Source organism: Vombatus ursinus, unplaced genomic scaffold (assembly GCF_900497805.2).
Source record: "Vombatus ursinus unplaced genomic scaffold, bare-nosed wombat genome assembly UNPS02009770.1, whole genome shotgun sequence".
Lineage (NCBI taxonomy): Eukaryota > Metazoa > Chordata > Mammalia > Diprotodontia > Vombatidae > Vombatus > Vombatus ursinus.
In genome coordinates this window covers 1,882,195-1,909,080 of record NW_020949548.1, presented here as the reverse complement: position 1 = coordinate 1,909,080, position 26,886 = coordinate 1,882,195, and the positions used below count along the sequence as shown (strand labels likewise).

At 41.3% G+C, this 26,886-nt stretch overlaps 1 protein-coding gene across 2 annotated transcripts in view; it reads right to left on the bottom strand.

Moving 5' to 3' along the window:
* Window positions 1-11,898, bottom strand: part of BDNF (brain derived neurotrophic factor) — a 48,896-nt gene extending 36,998 nt beyond the window's left edge. The window contains exon 1 of one of the 2 annotated variants that reach the window (XM_027852579.1): window positions 11,613-11,898. The gene's annotated coding sequence lies outside the window, so the exon portion shown is untranslated. Of the gene's footprint in view, window positions 1-10,019; window positions 10,087-11,612 lie in introns of those variants that run through there. The other variant, XM_027852578.1, reaches the window with a different exon arrangement.
* Between the last annotated feature and the right edge of the window lie 14,988 nt (window positions 11,899-26,886).

Below are 26,886 nucleotides of genomic sequence, written 5' to 3'. Positions count from 1 at the left end.
TATATATATATATATATATATATATATATATATATATATATATATATGTGGCCCAAGAGTGTTTCATTTGGTTTGGTTTGATCTATTCTTTTTAGCAGCTAACTAAGCTTAGAGTCAACAAAAACTGTTCAACTACTGTTAAACCATGTCTCTTCCATAACATATTTGAGCAATTCATTTTTTGTACCTACATGTGGGAATTTACATTTATTCCTGTTCAATTTCATCTTGTGGATTTTGGCCGAAGGTTTCCAGCCTCTGTTTGTGAGTCCTGAGTCTGTCATCCAACATGTTAGCTATCCGTATGGCCTGGCTACAAGTGTCACATTTTATATGAATATCTGCACACTTTATAAGCATGCCAGTTGTTGATTAAAAGGTTGGCATTGGAAAGGTATTTTTAGACACGGCCCAATAATCACAAATTCCCTCTCATCTGCCTGTTCTTTGCTTTCCTGTAACTACCACCTTGGCTAAAGGTCCTCATTACTCTCTGGCCTGCGTTATAAGACTCATTTAAATGTTCTCCCTGTTTGCCAGTCTTTCCTCTCACCAAACCACCTTTCACATAGTAAACAAAATTATCTTCCTAATGCAGAGGTCTGATCCTGTAAATCCTAAAATCTCATCACCCTTGTCTTCTGAATAAAACTGGACTTCATTGGTCCCCTCCAGCATGAAATCTATGATACTACTTTTCTGATCTTATTTTACTCTGCACTAGCAAGAAGATCATCTCATACATTGTAACAGCCACATTATGCAATGACCGACTTTGATAGACTTAGCTCTTCTCAGCAATGCAAGGATCTAAGACAACTCCAAAAGACTCATGATGGAAAATACTATTCACATCCAGAAAAAGAATCATGGAGTCTGAACGCAGATGGAAGCACACTATCTGCTCTCCTTTTCTCTTGATGTTTTGTTTCATTTTTTCTTTAGAGTGGTTTCTCCCATTAGTTCTAATTCTTCTTTACATCATGACTAATGTGAAAATATGTTTAATATGAATGTATATGTAAAGCCTATATCAGATTTCATGCCATCTTGGGGAAGGGGGAAGGGAGGGAAGGGGAGAAAATTTAAAAATCAAAATCTTATGGAAGTGAATGTTGAAAACTAAAAATAAATAAATTGATTATAAAAAAAGAAGATCATCTCAATCTGGTCCCACTTTTAGGTCACAGGCTCACACTTCTAGACTTGGAAGGAACCATCTAATCTAACCCCCTCACAATAGGGGCTTTAGGCCCAAGGGCATTGTGACTCATCCCAAGGTCACACAGGTAGTCAGCACCAGAGTCAATATATTAAATCATCCAGAAAATGGAACAGTGCCTGGCTTGTAATTTAAAGAAAAAAACAACCAAAGACAATTATAAATGCTTGTAGATTAATTGATAATTGTATTTGTTTTATAAGAATGTAAGTGACTGGCCTTTCCCCCCCACTTCTCTTAAACTTACAAAAATGAAAAGATACTAGAAGCTGTAAAGTTCAGTAGCTCAGGTCCATTTGTAACCAAAAAAATAAAAACTTTTAACTTTACTTCAAATAAAAACTTATAATTTTAACTTTACTTAAAAGTAAATTCTTTCTTTTTTTTTTCTTGTCCAGACATGTGATTTCATCTCAGTGGGAAACTCCCAGTGTACAATCTCCTTTCACCAATGTAGACTGGAACCTTATCTCTAATTTAACCTTTCACTTTCCCCAGGCAATCCTCTAATGAAAAAAAGCATATGCAACACATCTTTGTAATTGATGTCTGAATAAAAGATACTTTAGAATTTCACATGCCAAGCATGTTTTTTTAAAACAAAGAAAGTCACACGTGATACTTTTTAAAATCTCACTAAGCTAACAAAATGACTTTATATTGTAAATGGGGCTGGGGAAAAAGTATTGTATTTATTTCAATTTCCCCTAAAACATATGGTTTTACACCAACCCCCAAACACAGTTTGTTTGGGTTTTTTCTTCTATGGTGTTAACATTTTCAGAAATGCCAGTCACCTGTGTAACAGCATTAAATCTCTAACCCTGAATCAAAGAGTTGCAATTTTTTAGATCAAATATCTTTTTGATGGGTGGGGAAGAGAAGCTGGGACAGGGAGAAAAGATCTTTGTTTAGTACATGGGCATGGGCATCTGAAACCATTTCTTTCTTGGTTATTAAATACCTATGGCATGAGATTTTTAATTTTATCCTCTTATTTTGATCAAGATCTATGATTTCACTGGTGTGGAAAACTCTTTGTGTGAAAATTCCTTCTACTTCTGTAGACTGACAACCCTTCTGAATCTTCCGGTGAGATCATAGGCTCAGAGAACAAGATCCCAGACCGACAGCTAGAAGGAACCTTACCTTTAGCACATCTACTCCAACCCTCCCATTATAAAGATAAGGAAACTGAGGCCCAGAATGGTTAAATGATTTGCTCAAAGACACACAGGGAGTAACTTTCAGAGGTGAGATTTGAACCAGATTGATGCTTTTACCCCAATGCCTGATTTCCAGTTGCTAGTGCCTTCCCAACAAATCTTGTATTAATTATGTATATAGTTATACCAAAGGTCTAAAGTTGGAAGGGAACTCAGAGATCATGTAATATATGAGTAATTGACCTTTTTGTGGGTCACAGACCCTCTTTGGAATCTGGTGAAGCCTATGGGTCCCTTCTCAGAATAAAGTTTTTAAATAATTGGAGAAGGAAATTCTCAATTCAATGAGAGTTTAGTGAAAATTAAGGGCTAATTCCCCTCTCCCCCATGGAAATTCATGGACCCCACTGGAATCTGTCCATGGATCCCAGTTAAGAACCTCCTGACACCATACAACCGCAACATTTTAGAGATGAAGAAAATCAAGGGCCAGAGAAGTGACTTGTTTGAGGTCACCCAGGGAGTAAGGTTTAGAGTCAGGATCTCTGTACCAGACTGTAAACTCCTACAGCGAAGAGACTTTCATATTTGTCTTTGTATCTATGGCACCTAACACAGTGACAAGTGTATACAGAAGGTGCTGAATAAAGGCTAAATAATCTGTTGTCTGAGACACTGAGATTGTGACTTGACTTCACGTAGCTGGTATATGTCACAGGCAGGATTTGAACCCATCTCTTTCATTAGATTGTGATTTCCTTGAGAGAAGGAATTTTTTTTTGTTCTTTTTGGTATCCCAGGACTCAACCCAATGCCTGGCACATAATAGGCACTTGTTTAGTGCGTGGTTATGGTCATCTGAAACCATTTCTTTATAATATATGCTTAATAAATACTTGTTGACCTGATTTCCTGCCTGATTCCAAGGCACTCAGTAGTTCTCTATCCCATAGGCCACACTGTCTCTTTTATTTTCATCCTTAGGTCTTCTCAAATCATACCTTTTTGTTTCTCAAGTTAAAAGTATATTATGGGAGCACATAAATCTAAAAGTTTTCTGTCTTCCACTTACTTGGTATTCCTGTACCTTAGAAAGCATAGATGCCTGAGGCAAATAACTGAAAGCAAAACCTTTCACCTTGCTATCTCCATAAATTTCCTTTGAAATAATAAATGTAAAACCAAGGTCAGTCTACAGGTAGCTCAAGGTGCCTTTATATTGAGTTAAGGGCTACATTTAAACCACTCCAAAAAGTTCTGCAGATGATTTATTGAGTTATAGGATCTCTCCTTCAACAGCAGTCTTGGCTCCAAACACTTGAGAACACTCCCACACCCCCTTGTTCCCCAACCCAGACAGACACACACTCTTCAATCCCACAAATGGAGCAAAGGCGGAAGCTTGGGGGTAGCTTGAAGGCCATTGGAGCCCCTTGGCCTTGGCTGGGCAAGTTGGGGTTTTCCTCCCTAGGTGGCACTAGTGTTCCAGTTTCTGGGAGGTTAGGCAGAGGGCTTCATTGATGAGGACTTGCTCCTTTCATTTTCCTAGAGGTTCCTTTCCCACAAACCTTCATTTCACCCGTAAATAACTTAAATTAAATGACAGACTCTCTTCTAGGCTTTATGCTAATAAGCCCATTTGAAATTCAGGGCTGTTTCCATAACATTTCCAGGCACATCCCTAGAGGAATCAGAAATCCTACCTTAACTGCCCCACAGTCACAAGTCATGCCTGGAACGCACAGAAGGTAATCATAAAATTTCCATCAGCCCGGAGAAAGTAAAGATGAAAGCACACTCCAGAGTTACTAGGTTCTAAGGGCTCTCAGATCAGTAGATGGCTGCCATGACAACAGAGGAAGCGTTCTTTTTAAATTAACTTCTTGGAGAAGGGGAGCTCCATAACAACGAACGTAGACTCTTTGGGGTTCCCAGCAAATAAACTTGTACTTTTTATAGCTGTCAAGGAAGCTTGTAAATTAGTTTATTTTGCTCTTAGAAAAAAAAAGCCAACTCCAATGGAACCCACCCTCAAAATTTACCTTGGCTATGAATGGGAGGCATCAGAACTGTGGTTTTATAATCTCACTTCTTCCTTCTGGACAAGGATTCCAATCCCAGTTTTGACACTTAACTACTTTTGTGACCTGGGGCAAGTTGCTTCTCTTCCCTGAGCCTCAGTTTCCTCATCTGTAAAATGAGGAGATTGAACAAGATGGCATCTGAGATGCCTTCCAGCTTCAAATCTATGATGTTGTGATCTCTAAAGTCACTATGAGATTTAGGTTTATGATCCTGTGATGTATCACGGGACTCATTTTTAAATGGATCCACCCTTACATTTAATGAAGTGAGACTACCATGGGTTGCATTTAGGGATCAACCCCCGTTCTACACATTGACTGCCAAGCCAACACATTCCTATTCATTAGTTGGTTGTTCATCTGTGATGGAATGATAATAATAACTGACCTGAAAAGTGCTTTCAAGTTTGCAAATTACTTTATCTATAATCTCATCTGAGATTCAGGATGGAAAGAAGTGGGAACTCTAGCTATTATCATCATCAACATTTTACAGATGAGGAATTAAACCTCAGAGAAGGTAAGTAACTTTTCCCCATAACCATCCAACCAGAAACAAAGGTTGTTGACCATATATATATATAATTTCAGTTAAAGGTGAGTGAAAATTTATAATTTTTCCCCATCCAAGTTCACAGACTTCCTGAAATCTATCCATGGATCCCTTGGGGGACATCCTAAGGACCCTAAGGTAGGAACCCCTGCCCTGGTGGGATTTACACCCAAGTTTCTCCAACTCTCAATTCTGCGCCAGGTTAGAGGCTGATAACCATGGCATATATCCATTATCTGCTGTCCTAACTTTAATCATGACAACAGCTAGCATTTATATAGTGCTTTTAGGTTGCAAAGTGCTTCATAAATATTATCTCATTTTATCCTCACAACAACCCCTGGGAGGTAGGTGCTATTATTATCCTTATTTTACAGATGAGGAAACTAAGGCAGAGGTTAAGGGACTTGAGCAGGGTTCCACAGCTAATTAGTGTATTTGATCTAAGCATTTCAGAAAATGAGTGATGTATGTAACTTATAGTCAGGTTTAGAATTTTTAAATTCTTGGTCATAAGTAGAAATTTAAAGGGGGAGTTGATTACTTACATGCTTAAAAAATACCCGTTTTCCTTTTCACTTGCTGAATCTACTGGAGTTCAACCCCACATGGAAATGACATAAGGATTTAATTTATCAACATAATATATTGCTTAACCTTAGTCTGTACGATACAGAATGACTGAATGAATGGTGTAACCAATACGTCTGTTGATTCACTTTTGAAGCACATCTGTGTGTTGTTCGTCCTAATAAAGAAAATTTATTACAATGGAAGTTAATGTTATTTTTGTCATCCACATGTTTTCCACCTCAACTGAAAGTCTTCCTTGAAGCACCCTAGTTGGATAGCTAAAATTGCACTGAATTCTCTCCCTGCTTCCTGTTTAAAATGCACTTCACAGTTTGAGATCACAGAGCCTGCCAGGGTCTGAATTGCTGCACCAGATGATTGAGAGTCTTTCAATTAAGCAGCAATTTTGCAATTAGTGGAAACTGAGTGCTCATAACAATCGCTTGAAAACAAGTCTAGACAAGTTAGTAATTACCCTATTAAAGGGATATATCCGCTTACACTTCAGCCTGGGCTGCTTCATGAAAACTGAAATCTTCCATGCAGGGAGATCTAAGCTGAAAATTACATTTTAGCCATTAAAATAAATCAATAGTACAGCTGTCTAAAAGAGGGGAGTGACTTTCATTTTAAAAGGAATCCTAAGCTTGGCCACAGTGCCAAGCTCTACTATCACTGTTTACATACAGGAAGTCTGAATTTTTTTTTATTTCCTCTCTTGGTCTCCCAACAGCCTAAGCAATGAAATTTCAGTGTTATCATTATTATTATTTCTATGATGATGATGATGATGATGATGATGATACTTTTAAACTTTATATCTGTTGATGTTCTAGTTGACCCTGGAGAAATGAAGATATTCTCACAACAAAAGTTGGATATTGTGTTCTCTTTCATAATTTTATTACCTGCACAAATGCAGGGTGTTTTTTTTTTAAGAAGACAATCACAAAAAAGAATAAAATACATTTGTTTAAAGTTCTTAATATGAGTGGAGGAAAACTGTAACCCTGCTCTTTGGTCTACGTCTAGGTGAGCATGCTCAGCTTGCCAAAGGGGCTAACTATAAATGAGGACTGCTTTGCCTTGGAAAGAAAAAAGAATTATCAATCATTTCATTTTGGTCACTGAAGAGCTCAGACGCTCAACTATTCCAGTAAGAAGAGAATAGAATAGCCTGCATCCTAATGGCGCCCCCTATTAAGCTGGATATCCAATCACTCATTGAAGGATTTCAGAAATGCACATTAGCCATAGTTAGTTTAAAAAGCAAAACAAAACAATACAGGAATGCAGACTTTCAGTGATGACATTTTAAAAATGAAAACTCTCTTTTCCTTTGTCATTATTGGGTGTGCACAATTAACCTGCAGTAGCAAAACAACTCAAATGAATATTCGATCTCTCCATTCTCAGTTAATGACAATTTTCTGAATTATTTTTTACTTAAAAGTAAAGCTGTCCATGTGTACTAGATTGAAAAGGGCATGTTAGGAGAGATTTCCTGAATACCTTAGCTGTCAGAGGTTCGGATGTCCAATAGCTATTGATTCTTTAATGGTAACAATTACTGAACAAAAACAAAATTAAAACTATCTAATTTTTCTTTGAATGAGAAAAAAAACTTCTGTAGTTGTATTTTGCTTTTTAAAAATGCAATGGCTGAGGATGCATGCCACTATTGCAGTGGTCCCCCAAACATGCAATCATGTGGAAATAATTCTGATTTGCTTAATGTGCTTAGAAAGATAAAATATTCTCTATAAAAATCTCAATCACCAGACAGCAATAACCTGGTATCTATTTTTTTTTTATTGCTGCATTTATCTTTTCTTTTTTTCATTTAAAACAAAAGGAGAAAAGGAGTCTTTAAGGTGCTGGAATTCCAGTTATGATAACCAACATGTTTTAAATTCCACTCCAGCCTATGGTTACATTTCAACAAGTGTCTCTTTTTCCTTTTCCCTTACCTCTGCTGCTAGTCCAGGGGTAAGCAAGCTTCAAGTAACAGCAATTTTCCATTATTACATTTGCAAGATCAGACAATATGGTTTCAGTGAATGTTATACATGGACTCTCTCTGCCAAAACTTCCTGGTGTAATTTCTACGTGATACATGAGCTATAATAGCTTGAAGCTGGCCATGTCACATCCAAGTAACCTTCAACCTAGGAAATTTTATGTTGCATAAAGCAAACAATGAGAAACTCCCACGTTTATACAAATTACTTCTTTTATTATGCAGGAATAACAGAGGATGGAAAACAGACAAGATCAAATTTTAGGGCCAAGGAGGAAAAAAAAGAGGAAAGCTTCGACTCTCCAAGTACAGATAGCATTTTTTTCTTTTAGAAGAAAGGCAAAGAACATTTTTTAAGAGGAGTTTTTGATTCTTGGGATATCCTTCAGCATCCCAGTCCCATTTTCACTCAGTTAAAAACCAAAGTACCCGAATGTGTACAATATTGCTTTCCGGAAAGAAGTACAGTACTAGTGGATTAAGCTTCTGAAATAAACACTTAGAAATATGCTTTCCCTAGCTCCCGGCCAAGAACATTCCTTCACTCTTGTCAGAAAATGTTCACTGGTTACTGTTGATATGGGGTGGGGGGGGGAGGGGGGGGCGGAGAAGCTCCTCCGACCCTCTTACAAGTCCAGCTAAAATAAGGCACATGGGCTAACGCTGGCGAGCACCGTTTGAAGCCGTACGGTGATGGCGAGGCCAGGCTTCTTCTAAATGCGTTCCAGACATCACCGTACACGCATCAGAAGCCTTCCTGGGTGCACCATTGTTGGATCCAGATCCAGCGGGACCACTCGGCGGATCCCACCTCCTCCCGGTCCTAGGGGTACCTTGCCGGAGGTGGATCGTAACGGGAAAAGACGCCTGGGAACGCTGGCCAGCCTCCCCCTCCCCCGCTTCCCACGGCAGCCCCGGGGATGGGGAGAGCCCCGGCCAACTTCCCCTCCTCCCTCTCTCCGTCGCAGCCCCGGGGGTGGGAGAGAAGCCCAGGAGTCCCTCCCTCCCTCCCCCGGCCTTGCAGTTGAGCTTCGAATCTTCCCCGGCAGAGGGCACCCTATACCTTCCCTAGCTCCTCTGTCCCCCGCCACCCCCATCCCTCAATCACCCCCCTCCCCCAGCTCTCCACCCCACCCACCCCCGCCAGCAAACACAAACCCAGCCGCCTGCGCCGCTCACTCCTCAGAGGCGCGCACGCAGTCTCCCCACTCGGATACCCTCTTAGCTCCTTCGCCCGCCGCCCCAAGCACCCCTGGGACTCCCCCAATTCTAGTGGACTCCTCTTTACTCTTCCCTACCCACTCCCATTCATGAAGGCAGGAGTCTGTCCTCTCGTCCCTCGGTCCCCCCTCTCCAGGTTCCGCGCTCTCCTTCTCCCCCTCACCCCCAAATACCAGCCCTAAGCTAGCTCTCCTGCACCAAGTCGAAACTTTTGCGCCCCTTCCCTCTCCCCTCTCCCATACCAAGAAGACCAGACGGGGCCCTGGGGACTTGGAAGAGTTGGTACTGGACTTGTTAGCAAAGCCATTCTCGGAGGGAGCGGGGTGGGGGAGAAGGGAGAGGGGCTTAGGGAAGTTATTGCTGCCGGAATCTCGCATCCCGGGGCGGGGCCAGGTGTGGACTGCCAGGGAAAGCCAAGTTTTGAAAGATACTTTCGCCCTGGACCTGTCAGTTTTACTCGGGATTCAACTCTCGGGAAGCAGGTGACCGTAGCCCAGCTGGCCCCACCGGGATGGCGCCAGGGGATGAGGTGGAGGCCTGGCAGTTTAATGGAGAGGATGGGGTTCGAGAAGCGGGGCTAGTCCAGCTCTTCGCAAGGAAGGATCCCCTCCTCATCTCCCAATCCCTCATTTGGCCACGCCAACAAGAAGCTGCAGTTTTGGCCCCTCCAATTCGCCCTCGGTTCCTTTGCAGCCTCCTAATGGGATCCCCAACGTCCCTCATCCCCTCACAGTAGCCGGAGACCTCCCCAAATTCTGGCGCCCCCATTTTGCTCACTTCTCCCCAGCCCCCTCCGCCCCCCAGCCCACACGCACGTCCCAGTTCCTCCAGATTCCCGTTGATTCCGTGCCCTTGCTCCTCAGCCCCTTCTAGGGCGCACTCTCCAAGTGCCCTCTCCCCGGGTCCAAGTCCCAGCAGCCAGCCCCCCTTCTTCCGTTGGGACACACGCTTCGTTTGTCTGGGACTAGAGGTCCCAGAACTCACTCCAACCCTCTAATCCTCCTCGGGGGAGAGCCAGAGAGAAGAGCAAGCCACCCCTTCCCCAACTTGGAGGCCCCTGAGCCCTGCGTTCGCGTCCCCCGACTCCGCGAACAACTTTCTCGGGGGAACGAGGGCTGGTCCCCCACGGAACCCCGTTCTGCCCGCCCTGACACGTCTCGACTCCGAGGCTTCCCCCTACCTTAGAGTCCACACAAAGCTGGTTGGGTCCCCTGCTTCGGAGAGTCACATCCTCCTCTTCCTCCTCCTCCTCCTCCTCCTCCTCCTCCTTCTCCTCCGCGCCCCGGAGCCCAGTCCGCGCCCCAGTCCCAGCCGCCGCCGGCACGACCAGCAGCAGCAGCAGCTCAAGTGTCTCATCAAAGCTTCATGAGGGGGGGTAGGGGGGGAGGAGGGAGGGCAGGAGATGGGGGGGGCGAGCCTGGCTCCCTCACCCCCCAGGATCCCGCGGCTGCCTCAGCTTGTGTGTGTGTGTGTGTGTGTGTGTGTGTGTGTGTGTGTGCGCGCGCGCGCGCGAGCGTGTATATGTGCGTATGTGTGTGCGCGCGTGAATTTGTGTGTGTGTGTGTGTGTGTGTGCGTGCGTGCGTGTGTTTTGGGGTATATGAGTGTGAAGGAGGGAAGGAGAGAGGGAGAGAGGGAGAGACAGACAAGCGCTTGCCTTCGGCTTTTTGTCGGTCAGAAATTATTTAGATCCCTCTTTGGTCTTCCATTGGTCAAACTAACCCCAGGAGTAGCGGCGCCAGAGACACCAGCGCTGGGCCGGAGGCTTAAAGGGAAAGCGGCGTCTTTTTTCCTCCCCAGTCTCAGCCCCAGCCCCGGCCCTTGGTGAATTTTAGGACTAGTCTTTTCCACCCGAGGATCTAGGCACCAAGAATTCCTCCCGAAGGCTTCGGATCTGTCCTACTCAGGCCTCTAGTCCCTTTCCCGTAGGTATTGTGGGTCCCAGGCAGTGCCAATCTCCTCCACCACCGCCACTACCACTTGACACATTTGGCTGAGACGCAGAGACTGAACCCTTTAGCGTTGCTCCCCGAGCCTGGGCAGCCCAAGAATGGGACATGCGCCTGGGCACCCCCGGACGGTTAGCTATTGGAGGGGGGGGGGCGGAGAGGAGGTTTCAGGGCCAAGCAGAATCCCAGCCCGGTAAGTCTGCGAGACGCTGGACGTGGGTAACTCACAGTTAAGCCCAGTCTTTCTGTATGTCCCTAATTCTGCAACACCTTGGGGGAGAGGGGGGAATGTGTGGAGAGAAGGGGTACAATGGGTGGGAGAAGAGAAAAACCGGGAAAGGAGGAGCAAGGGAGCTTGAGCGTCGGCAGCTCCACTGACTCCTGGGACCCCCACTTTGCAACTTTGCTTCCTCTGTCCGGAGCAGACAAGCTGTGGGTGAGGACTCCCAGGGGAGGGAGATCGTCGAATCTCCCGAGAAAGCCGCCCCTCCCAACCCCCACCGCCTGGCCCCCTGGCCGGAGGACCACTGGGGACGTCCCCGCGGGATGTCCACAATCACTTCTCCCAAAGCGTGCCTGAGAGTGGTTTACTCGTTGTCTTAAACACCCGCCCGCTTAAATATAGTGCGCTCGCTGACCTCTCCATTGTTTGCCTAATAGGAATTCAATCAAGATAATAACAACATTTTTTATTAATGAATGCCCCGGATAACGTTACGCTAAGTTACTTTCTGGGGCCACGCAGCAGCCGGAGGCGTGACAGGCTCGGTCCTAAATCCACGCGCTGCGGAGCCCTCACGGAAGAAGGAAAGCAAAGCAACCCACCTTCTCAGTCACTACTTGTGAAAGTCAACATCGAGACAGCCACGCCTGGGGAGGGGGAAACTCAGCCCGAAACTCCCAAATATCACTCCCTCCGGTTCCCCTCCGTCCAGATGGGTCTTTGGTGCCCGCCTGTGCTCCTTCTGTTCTTCAGCAAATCGATTAAATTATTGATAGTGGAAATTGAATGGTTCAGGTAATAATGGCATCCCCTGATTGAGTGACTCCATTTGATCTTGGTAGAGGCGGAGAGATTTCATTCTAGCTCACTAGGGTTAGCGAGAGAGCTGTATCAGACCTCTCGGGCTCTGAATGGGAATGTGGGTGGGAATCCACGAGAGGGCTTCTCAATTGCCTTGACGTGCAATGTCATATGATACCTCCGCTGCCTCTAAATAGACACTCTCCTGCACGAATTACCAGAATCCAAATTCAGTGCATTGGGAAGTGTGCATCTTTTATTAAAAAGAGTTCCGTTCCAGAGCATTGCACGCTTTTGCAGATGTTCTTTTCTCCCTGCCGTCCTACCAAACATGCATCAGGCCAGCCCTTTAGAAAACCCAAGGTAGGAAGAGAGAAGAGAATTCCTCTGGAACCTTGCTTTCAACTAGTTAGTTTGGGGAGCTTTGTGACCCCCTTCCACCGAGAAAGCCATCAGTGTCGAGGTCACAAGGGACCTAAGATGTCAGATGTTCATTCAATTAAATCAACAGACATTTACTGAGTACCTACTACATTCTAGTCTCTATGCTAGGCTCTGGGGATGCGAAAACAGTTGGAACAAACGCTCAGAACAACAACCACAAAAAAAAAAAAAAAGCCGAATGCTGCCCTCAAGGAGGGTACCTTCATCTCTTTGGAAGAGCTAAAAAGTCTTCTTTTAGCTGGCTTTTTGAGCCAGATCATTTAAGCCACCAAGAGCCTCACAGGCTCGGTCTGTGTTGGAGGATTATGTTCAGTCAACCGTTTGACGAACCTTTTCAACCCCTCCCACCCACTCCTTGGGTTGTACTTAAAGGCGATCCTGTTCCCAACAGTGAAAACAATCTGGAAGCACAGCAGAATGCTGCCTAGCTCTTCAGGGTGTGAGATAAAGAATAGTGCCCTAGTAATTTCCCCAGATTAGCCAACCTCAAATTGGTTAATGGTCAGTGAAGGGAAGGGCTTCCTAATGGATTCATTCCAAACCAGGAATCAATACAAGGCCTTTTGCATTCCAATGATGGAGCCAAGAGGAAGGTGGACTGTCTCTACCCCTACACTGGATCAGTGAACCTGCTCTACTCCTAGCTATTTTGTTCTCTGGGTGTATGATAGATAACTCAATATGCCTCCGTGGTTAAGCTGCATCAAATGTGTGATTATTCAAATATATGTATAGATCCTCAGAGAGTGTGTATGGCACATTTAGCTAGGTACCTATGTCAGTATGACTGATCATACAAGCCATACAAACAACCCAAGGTACCTATGAGGAAGAGTTTAGGTGGGCATGTTGAATGTATTTTATAGATGCTTGCTAACCAGAGTACTATAGTGCAACAAACCAAACATTTCTTCAAAGCACCCCTGGCATTGGGTCCTAGTGAAGAATTTTAAATGCTATAGATTGTGAAAGTTATTTCATTGGCCATAGTTATAGGATTTATACTATGCAAGGTTTTAAAAGTCTATCTCATTTTGTTGGGGGACCAGGGATGGATAAATTCTGCTTCAGTACTTCAAAAAATTCATAAACATGATTTATCCTGACTTAAATGTTAGCTTCAAGCATGCTTATAAATGAAGGTTGCTATTGATCTTTAAGTCTAAATTCCTCATTAGAAACCTATGAGATAGGTACTGGAGATTATTATCACCATTTTACAGAGGGGAAAACTGAAGCACAGATAATTTAAGTGGCTTGTCTCAAGTCACAGAACAAGTAAGTTTCATAGGGAATATTTGAACCAAGGTCTTCCTGATTACAGGTCGAGTATGAAGAGTCAGACATGATTGATATGAATGAACAACAAACTCTAATCACTTGGTTATACTGCCTTTCATATGAAGTAGGTGAATGTGGGCTAGTTAGAAAGCTCAGTGGAGGTTCTCAAATGGTAGTCATTAGAAGTTACACCATCTGTTCAAATCACCTTGTCAGTATCCCTGCTTTAGAAATACCATGTTCACTTCCTAAGCCTATCATGGTGACTGGAACCAGTCCTCTCCTTCCATCCCTCTCCTGATCTCATGGGAACCAATTTGCATCTGTACTGCCCAGTGTATCCTGTGGTTTTACAAGAGGGCAAGGCAGAAACATACTTGTGATGAAATCAGCAGGAATAGTATGAATATTTAACAAACAAATGGGAAATGACTTCCAATTCAAGTGAACATTACTCTGTGTCAGAAAGCAGTCCTCTCCTCCCCCCCCCTCCCCCCCCCCCCCCCCCCCCCCGTGAAATCCCTGCCGATTTCTCAGGGCCCTGACCAGAGTCTATCAAGCCAAGAAAACAATTTACTTCAAACTATTTCCCCCTGCCTATTTCCCCTTAATAGCAAATCTAAATTATATAAGGAGAACACAGGACTGCAAAGTGGGAAGAAATTTCAGTGGTCATCTGGACCAGTCCTCTTCTTACAATATGAATTCCCTTCATAGCATCTCATAAAAATTCAAAAGCCAAAGCTCTCTTTGAACACCTTTAGAAACAGGGAACTCCTAACTACCTCATGAAGCAATCCATTCCATCTTTGGATTGCACAGATTATTAGAGAGCTCTTCCTCATAAAGATCGAAAATTTGCTTCCTGCTACGTGTTGTCCATGACCTGGCAATCACTGAGTGCAGTGAGGCCATCTCCTTCTCAGTACTCTATTTATGTGTATAGTGTAGACCCTATAATTCTCTCCAATTTGTGGTGTGAAAATTTTCTACACTGATGCAGATAAAGAGCTGTCAAAATTAGAAAATGTCTAGGGTTACTGAGAGCTTAAGTGACTGGTCTGAGGTCAGCTAGTATATATCAGTAATAAGACTTGAATACAGGCCTTTTCACTCTAAGGCTGGCCCATAGACCCACTGCACCTTGCTGGCATCTCTTACACAGCAGCCTTCCTCTTAATATATTCCAAGACCGCTTCTGTGTAGATAAAATTTAAAAGTCTGTATCTCAGACTTCCCACAGATTCCTGAATAAATATTCTCCCCCTTCCATTTTACCCTAGTAGCACCTATGAATTATAGTTAAAGATTCAAGATTAAGCTTCTGACTGTCTTTTTGACCATGACGTCAAGAAAGAAAAGCACAAATTTCTGGGTCTGCCTCTTCCAGGACTAGACACATGCATGCTGGATGATAGAAGCAAAGACCTAAGAATTATATTCTGTGAGTTTATGGTCTCAACATTTTCTCCTCAGTCAAAAAAAGGGAAAGTGGCATTTTAGTGCATTAAAGCAAACAGCTCTGAGGGAAGGGGAGTTGATTTTTAATCATCTGTCAAGATCTTGCAGGTTAAACAAACAAATAAACAACTTTGCTTGCGGTTAATTCTTAATATCTGATGCTTAATGTTCCTAACCTGGTGTTTCAGAAGAGCCAGAGTCAAGAAGAAACATTTTTGGATTCTCATTCTTGCTTGTCAGGAAATAGAAATGAATCCACATTGCACAAGTGGGAATAGTGGCAGGAGGCACCAATCTGACACCAACATATTTTTTTCTATTAATAATTTTAATTGGCTGAGGTCAGTCCCACTCTCACTACAAGCATTTGATGTTTAATTATGTTTATTCAAGTCTCCTAGTTACTCCTGCTCACAATCTCCCTTGTAGAAAAGGGAAAAAAAATTGTCCAGAATCAAATGGACTTGACTTCCAAAGATGCTCCAAAGATGCTGCAAAGTTGGAAGAAGGAATGAGTGAAGAGAAATACTTTCACTCCAGTTTAGGGTCTTTCCAAACTCTAGTTTCAAATTTTCGGAAGTTAGAGTGTGCCATCCCTATATATCAGGGGTGTGGGGGGGGGGTAGGGCTGGGGGATGGGGATCATGCTTGTGTGAAACCTGCCAATGCCACAGAAGAAACTGAATGGGAAGAATTCATTAGTCTCTTCACTAAGTTAGTTTATTAGTTCTCAAACTCCTTGGGCTTGGGATCTCTTTTCACTCTTAAAATTATTGAGATCTCCTTCAAAGAGTTTTTGTTTACATAGGTTATATCTATTGATAATTACCATCTTAGAAATTATAATATCTTAGTATTATTGGGAAGATAGTTTTGACTTTGTGGACTACTTGAAAGGATCCCTGGCCAACTCTTGGAGAGCTGTTATTTTAGTTCATAGGATCATAGAGCTAGAGTCAGAAGGGGTCTTCAGGTCAGTTATCTAGTCCAACCTCCATTTTACAGATGAGGAAACTGAGGCCCAGGGTGGTCAAGTGACTTGCCCAAGGCTATATAGCTAGCAAGTGCCAAATCTGGGGTTTGAACTTTGGTTATATGACTACATCACAAGTGCCTGAAACCTAGAAGTGCTAGGTCAACGCATTTGGTGTGTTAGCTGGTGCTGTCCAACAAGGTTGGTGTTTATGTGCTACTCTATCACAACAGATTTTTCTCTACTCTTGTAACTCCAAGTACAACTCTATTGCTGGATAGCACTGACAGCCACCTGGCCTGGAGGGCAGCCTCAAGGTGCAACAAGGAAGCCAGAGTTCAGGATGTCCACAAAAGAGAGGCAGAGTAATGACAACCCTTGGGAATCCTATCACCGCAGTCACAGGTTTTAAAACTGGATGGAACCATAGATATCATCTAGTTAGCCCGATCTCCTCATTCTACAGGTAAGGAAAGTTCCTCTAGTGATTTGTCCAAAGTTATGCAAGTGAACGTAAGTTAGTAATACCTCGCTAGTAAGTGGTGAGCTAGCATTTAAAGCCAGGTCTTTTGATTCTAAATTGAGCATTTCAGACTGACTCTGAGCCTCAAAGGTCTGCGAACCATGAGGATCTCACTCCATTGGGTAGTGGCCCAACTCTGTGTTGAGACTAAGAATTTCTCTGCTTAGCATCCAGCCTTATTCAGGAACCTCTGGGATTCTTATGCTTTTTTATTACTTTTATCTTAGTCACTTTTAAGCCATCAAGTCACTTGTGTGGGTTTCTATAGCAGAAGAGGATTGTTTTGTTTTTATTTATTTTTTCTTTCCACACAATCTGATTCAAGAGAGATGAAGTCTGGGGAGGGAATGGGTGGGGTGAAGGTCACATGCCCCAAGTCACCAATAGGTGGCACTGGTCAAAGGAAAACAGCAGTTCTAAATTATTGAAAACCTACTAAGAAAATGAGATAAAGAGTCCTGGGAGTGAAAAACTGTGACACTGATGATCCTCGATTTCTGCCCAAAGGTTTTCATCACTTGAATAAGAACTCACTTTCCCATCATCTTTTAAGGTTTACAAAGTGTTCTCTTCACAATTACCCTGCTTGGAGGGCAACTATGTTTATCTTCATTTTGTAGATTTTCAAAGAACTATCCATCTCAAGCTGGAAGTGGGCCAGGAGCCAGACTCATTCAAAAACTTCTGGGACTCGTCTCTCATATACTTTTTTATAGCCTTGTTTTGTCTACCTGGAGTTGGATCTCAGTGGCCATCTTGTCCAACCCCACCTTGACATTTTACAGATGAGGGAACTAAAATCCAAGAAGCCCAAGTAAGATCATAGATGTCATTGTCAGAGGTGGGATTGGAACCCAGGTCTTCTAATTCCAGAGCCAGTACTATTTTCATGGTATCACTTTTCACCAAAATGCAGAGAAGTTAAGTGGCTTGCCCAGGATCAACCAGATAGTAACTGCCAGATCCAGGATTCCAATCCAGGGCTTCCCACCCAATTGTCTTTCAAGAAAAACAAAGAGTATGAAAAAAGGATAAAACGAGGGGGAGGGGGGAGAACTCACAACTTAAGTAAATAAAATATCCCAGAATCACTGGGTAGAAATGTAGAATGATGGCCCTGAAAAGAATATCAAGATATGGCGTGTAGATCACCTCCCTATTCTCAGGTCTACTCTACTAGACCAAAGAAGGAACCTTCATGGGGAGCACATTTTACAGTTGGCTAACCCCATAAAATAAATAAATGTGTGTATACACATATACACATACATACATGTATATACATATATATAGGTATACATACATATAATATACATGTATATAACTGACACATTTTTCTTGCTTAAAATTTGTGTCTATATTATTTCATCTTGTTCTAGTAAGGATGAATAGCTAGTTATTGACTTCTTCCTATACTTACAGACCATTATGAAGTCATTTCTGGGTTGTCTCTTGGTGCCAGAGACCAGATCCCACAACCTTTGTTCATAACTTTCAATTTCCAATCCATCAATCATTTTCATGATTGTTTCCTGAACTAGCTTCAAGTTCTCCATAGTCTTCTGAAAAGAGGGAGCCAAGAACTGGATGTGTGCATGAAAGCCTAAAGCCATTTGAGGAATTGCAAATGATCTAAATACAACTGTGAGAAAAGTCAAAAGAGATTGATATCTCCAGAATAGCAATAATTATTCCTCCACCTAGGAACTTGAAATCTCACATTAAGAAAGTTGGAGGGGAAACTAGAAGAAGTTACTTAAAAAGGAAAAAAAAGTTATCTGGATGTCCTTGATGACAAAGTTTTGAGGATTTAGCTTGATAGAGGAATGCCAGAATACCTGAGCTGGAGTCAGAAGACTTGAGTTCAAGGACCCATTAGCTCTGTAACCCTGGGTAAGACATTTCATTTTTCTAGGTGAAGAGTCCTCATCTAGGCCTTAGATTCCTCATCTGTAGAATGGGTTGATTGGTCTCAATGACCTCTAAGATTCCTTCCAACTTTCCCATTGTGAGATTTCAAATAATAATCTATTTCATGACACCAACTAAATCTTGGTATTGTGAACATTTTTGTCAATTAGATGTCAAAAAGTGACTGTGATCCTTTCATGGATTTGTGTGTGTTAGCATGTGGGTATTCCCTCTGTCCATACAGAATACAACCCGTCCTATGGAATTCTTGTTCATATCCTTCCCCTAATCTTTCAAAAGAGATCCATTCAACATGCAGGGGACCTTCCTGTAGATTTCTTGAAATTGAATGGATAGCAATGGAACAATGGTTTATTAATCTAATTTACTCACTTTTGATAAATGCCTAGCCTACCATCTTTTCCAGGTACACATCTTGTAAAGTTATCTTTAATGCCACTTTTGATATGCAGTTCTTTGTGAGTGATTGCTGCTGTCTATTAATGCACACCATGAATTTTTCTACTATGTTCTGGGTACCTCAAATTTTAGGTTTTCAGCAACCAAGGTATTCCATAGCATTACTAAAATAATATTGGTTTTTAAAAATGTGTCTTTGTTTTAAGGAGAAACTTGTAATTTCCTAAGTGGATTCCAATCTAGTTTCTTCCTTCTATTAAATTTTGGGCCCATGTCATCGACTATATTTAGTGTTTGTCCAGGATTTATACTCTACTGGACTAGTTCTATAAGTTGTCCATTCAACTATAGGCAATATTCTGGACAAACAGATATGTCCAGATTTTTCCTGGATGGATAGTTATGTTGAACTATTTAGGGTGATTATAGATGTATTTAACTTGCTCTGCAATATTCTAGGGGGGCATTTTCATGTCTATGACTAGGAGAATCTGAAAGACTTTACCTTCTAATGAGACCCCCTCTTCCATTACCAGTGATGTGTGTGGACCAGACTCAATGATAACAATGATAGTAACTCACCTTTATTCAATGTTTCATAATTACAAAGGGTTTTGGATACACCAACTCAGTTTGCCTTTACAATAACACTGTCAGGGTAGGGACAGCAAGTAGTGGCAAATATTATGTATTGTCTTCTCCCATTAAAGTATAAACTTCTTGAGAAGAAGAACTGTCTTGTTTGCTTAATTTGTATCCCTTGCATTTAGCACAGTGTCTGGTACGTAGCACTTAAATGCTCACTCTATCTCTCTTTCTCTCTCATTTACCCTCCCCCCACCATTCTGTTCTTAACCTTTCCGATCCTCACATATAATCACTATTCAGAAACACAAACTGATTTGACTGAATTAAAGAATTACAACAGTCATATTTAGGTCTATAGAATGTCAAATAATCACTTTGTCTAAATGATCCACTTTCCAGTCATGTCTGTGTGTTGACAGCAAAATCAGACATAAAGAAAAGATCTGGGCAGTCTAATTTGACGTGATTGAGCTACACAACACTGTAACTAGCAGACACTCAGAAAAACCATTCTCACTACTCAGGAGGCTACTCTAACGAACTTTTGCAAAACAGACCCATGTTAACCAATGGGAAGCATTTGGAATGTCCAACGGGGCTATGGTTTTCTAGATATGGTAAAACTATAAAAGCAGTGAATTCCAATACAAGTTTGGCTGGGTCAAGTCAAAATCAGGTCAGACCTTAAAGAAAATCAGATGGTATCCAGAAAAAAAAATTAAAAAAAAACAACAACAACTCATTAAACAACCCATAGAATATAAGATTTGGAAGGGACCTTAGAGTTCATCTAGCCTAAGATATTCACTTGAAAAGTATGGAAAAGTTATCAACTCAAGGGAACAAGGCAAATGATCAAGAAAGGACAAGAACTCAAGGCTTCTGACTCAAAGTCCCACGCTCTTGCCACTGTACAAACTTCCTACCTATCTTTCTGAGTATATTTCTTGTAAGTCTTCAAGACATTTCACATTCAGAAGACCTCTGCAGGAGATTTGCAGCAGATACCTTCCAATGTCTTTGTCAATGCTGGGCATCATGGACCAGGAATTTGAATATAGCTAGAAGTTTAAGGGGATAATCATGTTGGACCAGGTGGACAGGGTCAATGTGGTTTATATAGCCAGGGGAGGGTGGTTGAGGAATGGTTGTGAAACTCTGGAGGGGCAGAAATTAAAATTTCAGGCCTCCTTCATGAAACATGTTGTAGGAGGATCATAAGAGTTACACCCAGAAGGGACCTCAGAGGTCATCTAGTTTTAACCTTTCCATTTTATCGTATGAGGAAACTGAGGCACAGAGACATCATAGACTTACAGAATCATAGATTTTGAGTTAGAAGGGACCTCAGAGGTCATCTCATCCAGCCTCTTCATTCAAGAGACAAAGAAACTGAACCTCAGAGGAATTAAGTGCCTTATTCCAGGTTACAAAGGTACTACTGGGGCAGCGTCAGGATTTAGGCTCAAGCCCTCTAGTTAGAATACAATGTTCTCTTCATTACTCCACACTGCCTTCTCTCTAGTCCAAAGGCTCTCTCCTCCTCACTCACCCTGAGGAGCCCCCTTGTTTTGGCTGCTCTGGAAATAGCTCTGACGACAGAGAAGAGGCCTAAGGCTGGGCTTTCCCTTTTGGAATTCAGATGTTGTTGCTGACATTAATTAAACACAGTTCTAGAAACCAAACCCAGACCACAGTCAGGCCTCCACAATTCAATGCCTATGATTTGCAGCCAGCAAGACTTGCCCGAGTTAGATGAACTGAGATCCAACCCTTTTCTTAATAACAAGTTAAACAGAATGATCATGGGTTAGAAATTATTATTAATAAATTGGTGAACACATAATTATGTTTCCCTTAAGGCACTGGGACCAATGAACCAAATAGTTTATTATCCACTGAAACTTTAAACGAATCGTTCCCATTGCTGATATCCAAACCCAGTTTGGAATCTCCATTGTTTCATGTCTATGATAATAATAACAGGTGACACTAATTTAGCAGTTTACAATGACAAAGTACTGTACATATATTGTCTCATTTGGTCTTCATAATAAAGTTGTTGTAGTCCAAGTATCATGAGACCTCATTTTATGAATGAGTAAATGAGGATCGGATTCACTAAGCAGCTTTTCCAGGGTCATTGGATAAGCAAATAGTACAGCTTCACTGGAATCCAGGTCTTCTGACTCCAAATCCTGTGTTCTTTCCACTATCCTACAGCTGCCTCTTATTATTGTAAATGCTGAATTGAGCCATCAGCTTCATGTGTTAAACATTATTTTCCAGAGCCATTATTTTAAAGCCAATTTCTGGGACTTAGGAATCATAGGATGTTAGAACTGAAAGGGATCTTAGAACTCATGTAATTCACATCACCTGTCCACATTTAACAGATGAGGAAATTAGGGCTATGCTAAGTTAAATGTCTTGCTCAAGGTCAGACAGGTAAGTAGTTGGCACAAACAAGATTTAAACCCAGGTCTCTGTCTTCAAGTTAAAGCTAAAATTCTCATTACATTTATATGGGAGCCAGTTTCAAATGAAAAGATGTTGAAGTAGGGTTCCAATGAATTATAATTGTTTTTTTCTGTACTGATCATGTAGAGTGGAATATTTATTTCTTAAATTACTTTATGTCTTGTTGCATTTATCTTTTTTTGCTCTTTATTTCTAAGAAACATTTTAGAATGTTCAATTTTCAATGGTTTTCCAAGGTTATGTACTTTTTTCTCCAATTGGTTTATTGGTTCTTACAAGAACTGAGATTTAAAATATGTAATAACTATACCAAGGCACTCTGACAGCATTCTTTGATGCCTGGCATATTGGAAGAGCTTAATAAGTGCTTGTTTATTGATTGATACTATGACTTTTTTTGGGGTCCAACTCATTATTTTATCAGTGTGGGGAACCCCTGGTGAGGAACTTTCTTTACCAAGGCAGATTACCATCTGCTCAGTAACTTGGAGTCTCAGAGGGTTTCCTGGGGGAACTGAGAGGTTAGGCCTCACAGGTAGTACATGTAAGAGATAGGACTTAAAGTCAGGTCCTCCTGACTATGCTCTAGTCTTTATTTACTTAAAAATCCCTTTGTAAAGGAATTCCACCCCCCCCCCAGCTTTAATACTTGTCTTCCTTCAGATAGCTTAAAAACAGATCCTTCAGGACCCTCAGAAATTATGCTACCTCCAGCACAGCCCTCCTCAGTGTATACTTGGTCTGATAAAACACTTTCTCCCCACCAGCCACCCCCCCCATGATATCTTTGTTTTATTTTAGTGAGATATTTATAGTTTCAACTCATAGAACACGATGGTCACTCAAGAAGAGAAGTCCTCTCCTCTAAGGGTAATGGAGAGGGATGGGGTGGTGTGAGCATGGATGACAACACTTTTGAAACATGGAATTTTAAAGGAGGAGGAAAACATAGCAGGAAAAGACAGATATAAGGACCAAAATAAAGATATGGGTTTGTTACATGACTAGAGCAAGAGATAAAAACTAACAGACAGCCTGCCCTCTACATGGATGTCTTCACAATGGCAAACAAAAGCCAGGAAAGCCCTTTAAAATTGGGTAGATCCCCTATGGCAAATATGTAGAAAGCAATGGAATTTATGGAAGAACATAGACAGAAGTCATGCAGGTTAGGTGGGTATGGATGGGTGGTGCTCTGCATTACTAGGAGGAATACCACATCACAGGATTGCAAATTCATTGGAGCATTTGAGCACAAGTAAAAAGAATTATGAATTATTTTTAAAAGGAAATAAAGGACAGTGAGGTTCTATAGTAGAAGGACCACTGGGTTTGGAATCAGAAAACCTGAGTTCAGTGCTACAGTTTAGGAGCTATGTGGCTTTAGGAAAGTTACTTTACCTTTGTTGGTCTCAGTTTCTTCATCTATAAAACTGGGAGAATAAGGCTTGTAATACCTATCTTATAGGACTATTAGGAAGATTGGCTTTATAACTAGGAAGTGTTATATAAATGCAAACTATTTAGTTTTTCTCCTTAAAATTTAAATGAGAGGACTTTTAAAGGAGAAACTTCATCTTGGGACTTTTTCTCTGATGTTTTGACAGTCACAGACTACTCAGTTCTAGTGTTATTGTTGATTTTCCTCGTTTTTATTGTTGTTCAGTCCTGTCTGACTTTTTGTGATTCCAATTGGGGTTTTCTTGGCAAAGATACTGTAGTGATTTGCTATTTCCTTCTCTAGCTCATTTTACAGATGAGGAAACTGAGGCAAACAGGGTTAAATGACTTGCTCAGGATCACATAGCTAATAAGTGTCTGAAAATTTGAACTCAGTAAGAGGAGTCTTCCTCACTTAAGGCCCAACATTCTATCAACTGCTCCACCTAGAAGTCCATGATTTTCCTTATCATCTTATGCAACAAAAGTAGCTTTTACGATCCACTGAAGAAACTGGAACCAAATATGACACCCTTCCCACCAACCAAAAGTATGCAATAGTATAGGAGGCAATGATGACTTCCACTTAAAATTCCTTTTGTCTTTCAGCTAATTTCTTGGTATTCTTCCTAAAGTCTGTGGAGTATTTAAGAAGTTTATAGTGTAATTAGGTTTCTTTCCATTTCTTGGTAACTTTATTAATTGAGAAAGGGTTTATTTGCATGCTGTTAACACTAGGTTGATTTCAGTTAATGGTAGTTAAATTTTTTTTTTTAATTTAAAAAGTGGGACTTGGAAGAGTTTAACTGTCAAGATAAAGGGAGTCTAGAACAAGGATGGCTTGAGTTATCAGGAAAAAAAATTCATTGCCTTAATTCACTTTTCTCCTTAAAGGTGGTGTAACCAAAATATTTCCCACTGATGTCATTAAGACATAACTATCCCCTGCACCAGACCCCACTAGAGCTCCAATATCCTTGTACCATTCATATTCCACACTATCACCTGCCACCATGATACAGGACATGGTCTTTTACATATCAGAACAAACTTCCAGGTTGAAGGCACTGGCATGATGGCCAGCATTTATACAGTGATTTAAGATTTGTGAAATAATTTGACAGGTTTACTCATTTGATCCTTGTGATCAAGTAAATGCCGGTGCTATTATTACCTACATTTTTAGATGAGGAAACTGAGGCACAGACAAGTTAAGTGACTTATCACACAGCTAATAAGTATCTGGGATAGAATTTGAACTCAGGTTTTCTTGACTTTAAATCCCTTACTCTATCTACTAGCTACCCTCTGAGCAAAGAATAATCCAAGTAGCACTGTGGGTACAGTGAATGCATTTCTCCATAAATCAGTTATGTAAAAGAATCTCAACACATTGGATTTCTTTTTTCATTCACTCAAGAACAATTTATTAAGTGTCTACTGCATGTTGAGCACTGTGCTAGTCACTGGGGGAGACATTTTGGATGGATCCTTATTTTCAGTGAGGTGGGTATTCATTCCAACAAAGCAGAGTGCAACTCATCCACACCCCCTTATTCAGTGAGTCTGTCCACAAGGGAGTCTAGGTATCCTCTAGAATAGAAGTTTGTAATCATTTTTGTGTGATCCCTTCAGGCAGTCTGGTAATGGTTATGGAACCCTTCTCACAATAATGGTTTTAAGGCATAAAATAAAATACATAGGATCACAAAGGACACCAATTATATTGAAATATAATTATAATTATTTTTAAATATTCAAGCATTAATTACTGCTCTAAAAGACCTCTTAACATCATGGAGATAACAAAGGAGCACACAGGCTCTCCATCACCTATCTCTTGCTCTTTCCACATGATCAGTCCATCTTCTCTTCTGAGTATTCATATTGCATCTTCTCTTACCTAGCTCTTCTAGTAAGGTACAGTCATCAGCACAGTGTCCATGGGCCAACAGGAACATCCAAAGGCCACCACTTAGGGAATCTCTTTTCCATTTGGACTCTTAGCTGGACAGCTCCCATGATGGGGCAAAGCATATGACTCCTTGTTTTATGCCTAGCTTGACAGTAATAATCCAAGAGTTTTTTTTCTCTCTCCTGTATATCTTTCAAGGAATTTTATATGACCTTTATAGATGCATGGGATGCATTGTGCAGGGAGAGTGTCTGTAGCACATTGCTCTAATGAGTTAAATTCTTTTCCCCCCCTATCCAACACACCATAAGCATAGTGAGGTTGAGTATTCTCTATACCTTTCAATCAATTGTATGGGTATAAAAATGTGATTTTCTAAAGAATTGGGGAAAGGAATGAGATCTATGATTTCACTGCTAGAGGAAATTCCCAGAGTGAAGAAATTCCCTCAGCCAATGCAGGTTGGTACCTTCTTTGCAACATAGAGACTTGGAGACCCAAATCTTCCTGGCTTCAAAGTCAGCTCTGTCCATTATACCTTACTGATCTAGAATATCATTAGGAAAAAAAAACTGCCTATCTTCTTCTTGTGGAATGAGATCCTTTCTTCAAAAACATCTTATTTGAAGGGTTCTTAACCTGGCTTCCATGAACTTGTTCCCCCTCCCACCAATATTTTGATAATTGCATTTCAATACAATGGATTTTTAATAATCCCATGTATTTTATTTTATACATTTACAAACATTATTCTGAAAAGGGGTCCATAGGTTTTACCTGATTGCCAAAGGGGCATCCATGACACAAAAAAAGATTAAGAACTCCTGCCTTACATGCATATGTAGATTATTTTCATTAAAACATTTTGTATAGGTGGGAAAGTGGACAAATGTATTCAAAGTTCTCAATATTCTCTTAGTGATACAATGCAAAAGATTAACTAAGATAGTCCCTGTTCTCATGGCGCTTACACTCAAATCAGGGAATACAAGAAAAAATATAAAAGAAATTCAACACAAAAGAAGCTCAATTAAAGCATGAGAGGGATAGAAAGTATATGTAGGAAAAATGAAAGATAATTCATAAGTTATGGAAAGATTTTATTAGTTTATTAAATGAGAGACTTGAAGGCTATATCAAAGCCTGAATTCAGGAAAGGAGACAAAGACTGAATATCTGCCTTCTTCACAGTTTAGATAATGACATACACATTAGTGGTAGTGCCCAACTTCATGTGTGCCATCCCAAGATTATGGTCATATCTCTTCATGTTTGTAAGTCACTTTTACCTGGGCATTGCCCTGATGAAGGGAGGAGGAGAAGGATAATTCATGGAGAAGACCACCAACTTGGTGTACCTCCTTCCCTACCCATTAGTGGTTCTACCAACTCTGTCATAGAGTAAGACTCTGGAGCTGCTCCAAGGTCTGAATTTGAGGAAAGGGGTCAAGAATAGAATAAGGAACATCTATTCTCCAGGAGTCCCACCCAGAAAGAGCTGATATTCCAGAGAAATTCCAAATTTGGAGTAGGGCTTCAGAAGAAGAGATAATTTATTGAAAAAGGACTGCCAATAAACATTAGAGTTGGGGTGTGTGTGTGTGTGTGTGTGTGTGTGTGTGTGTGTGTGTGTGTGTG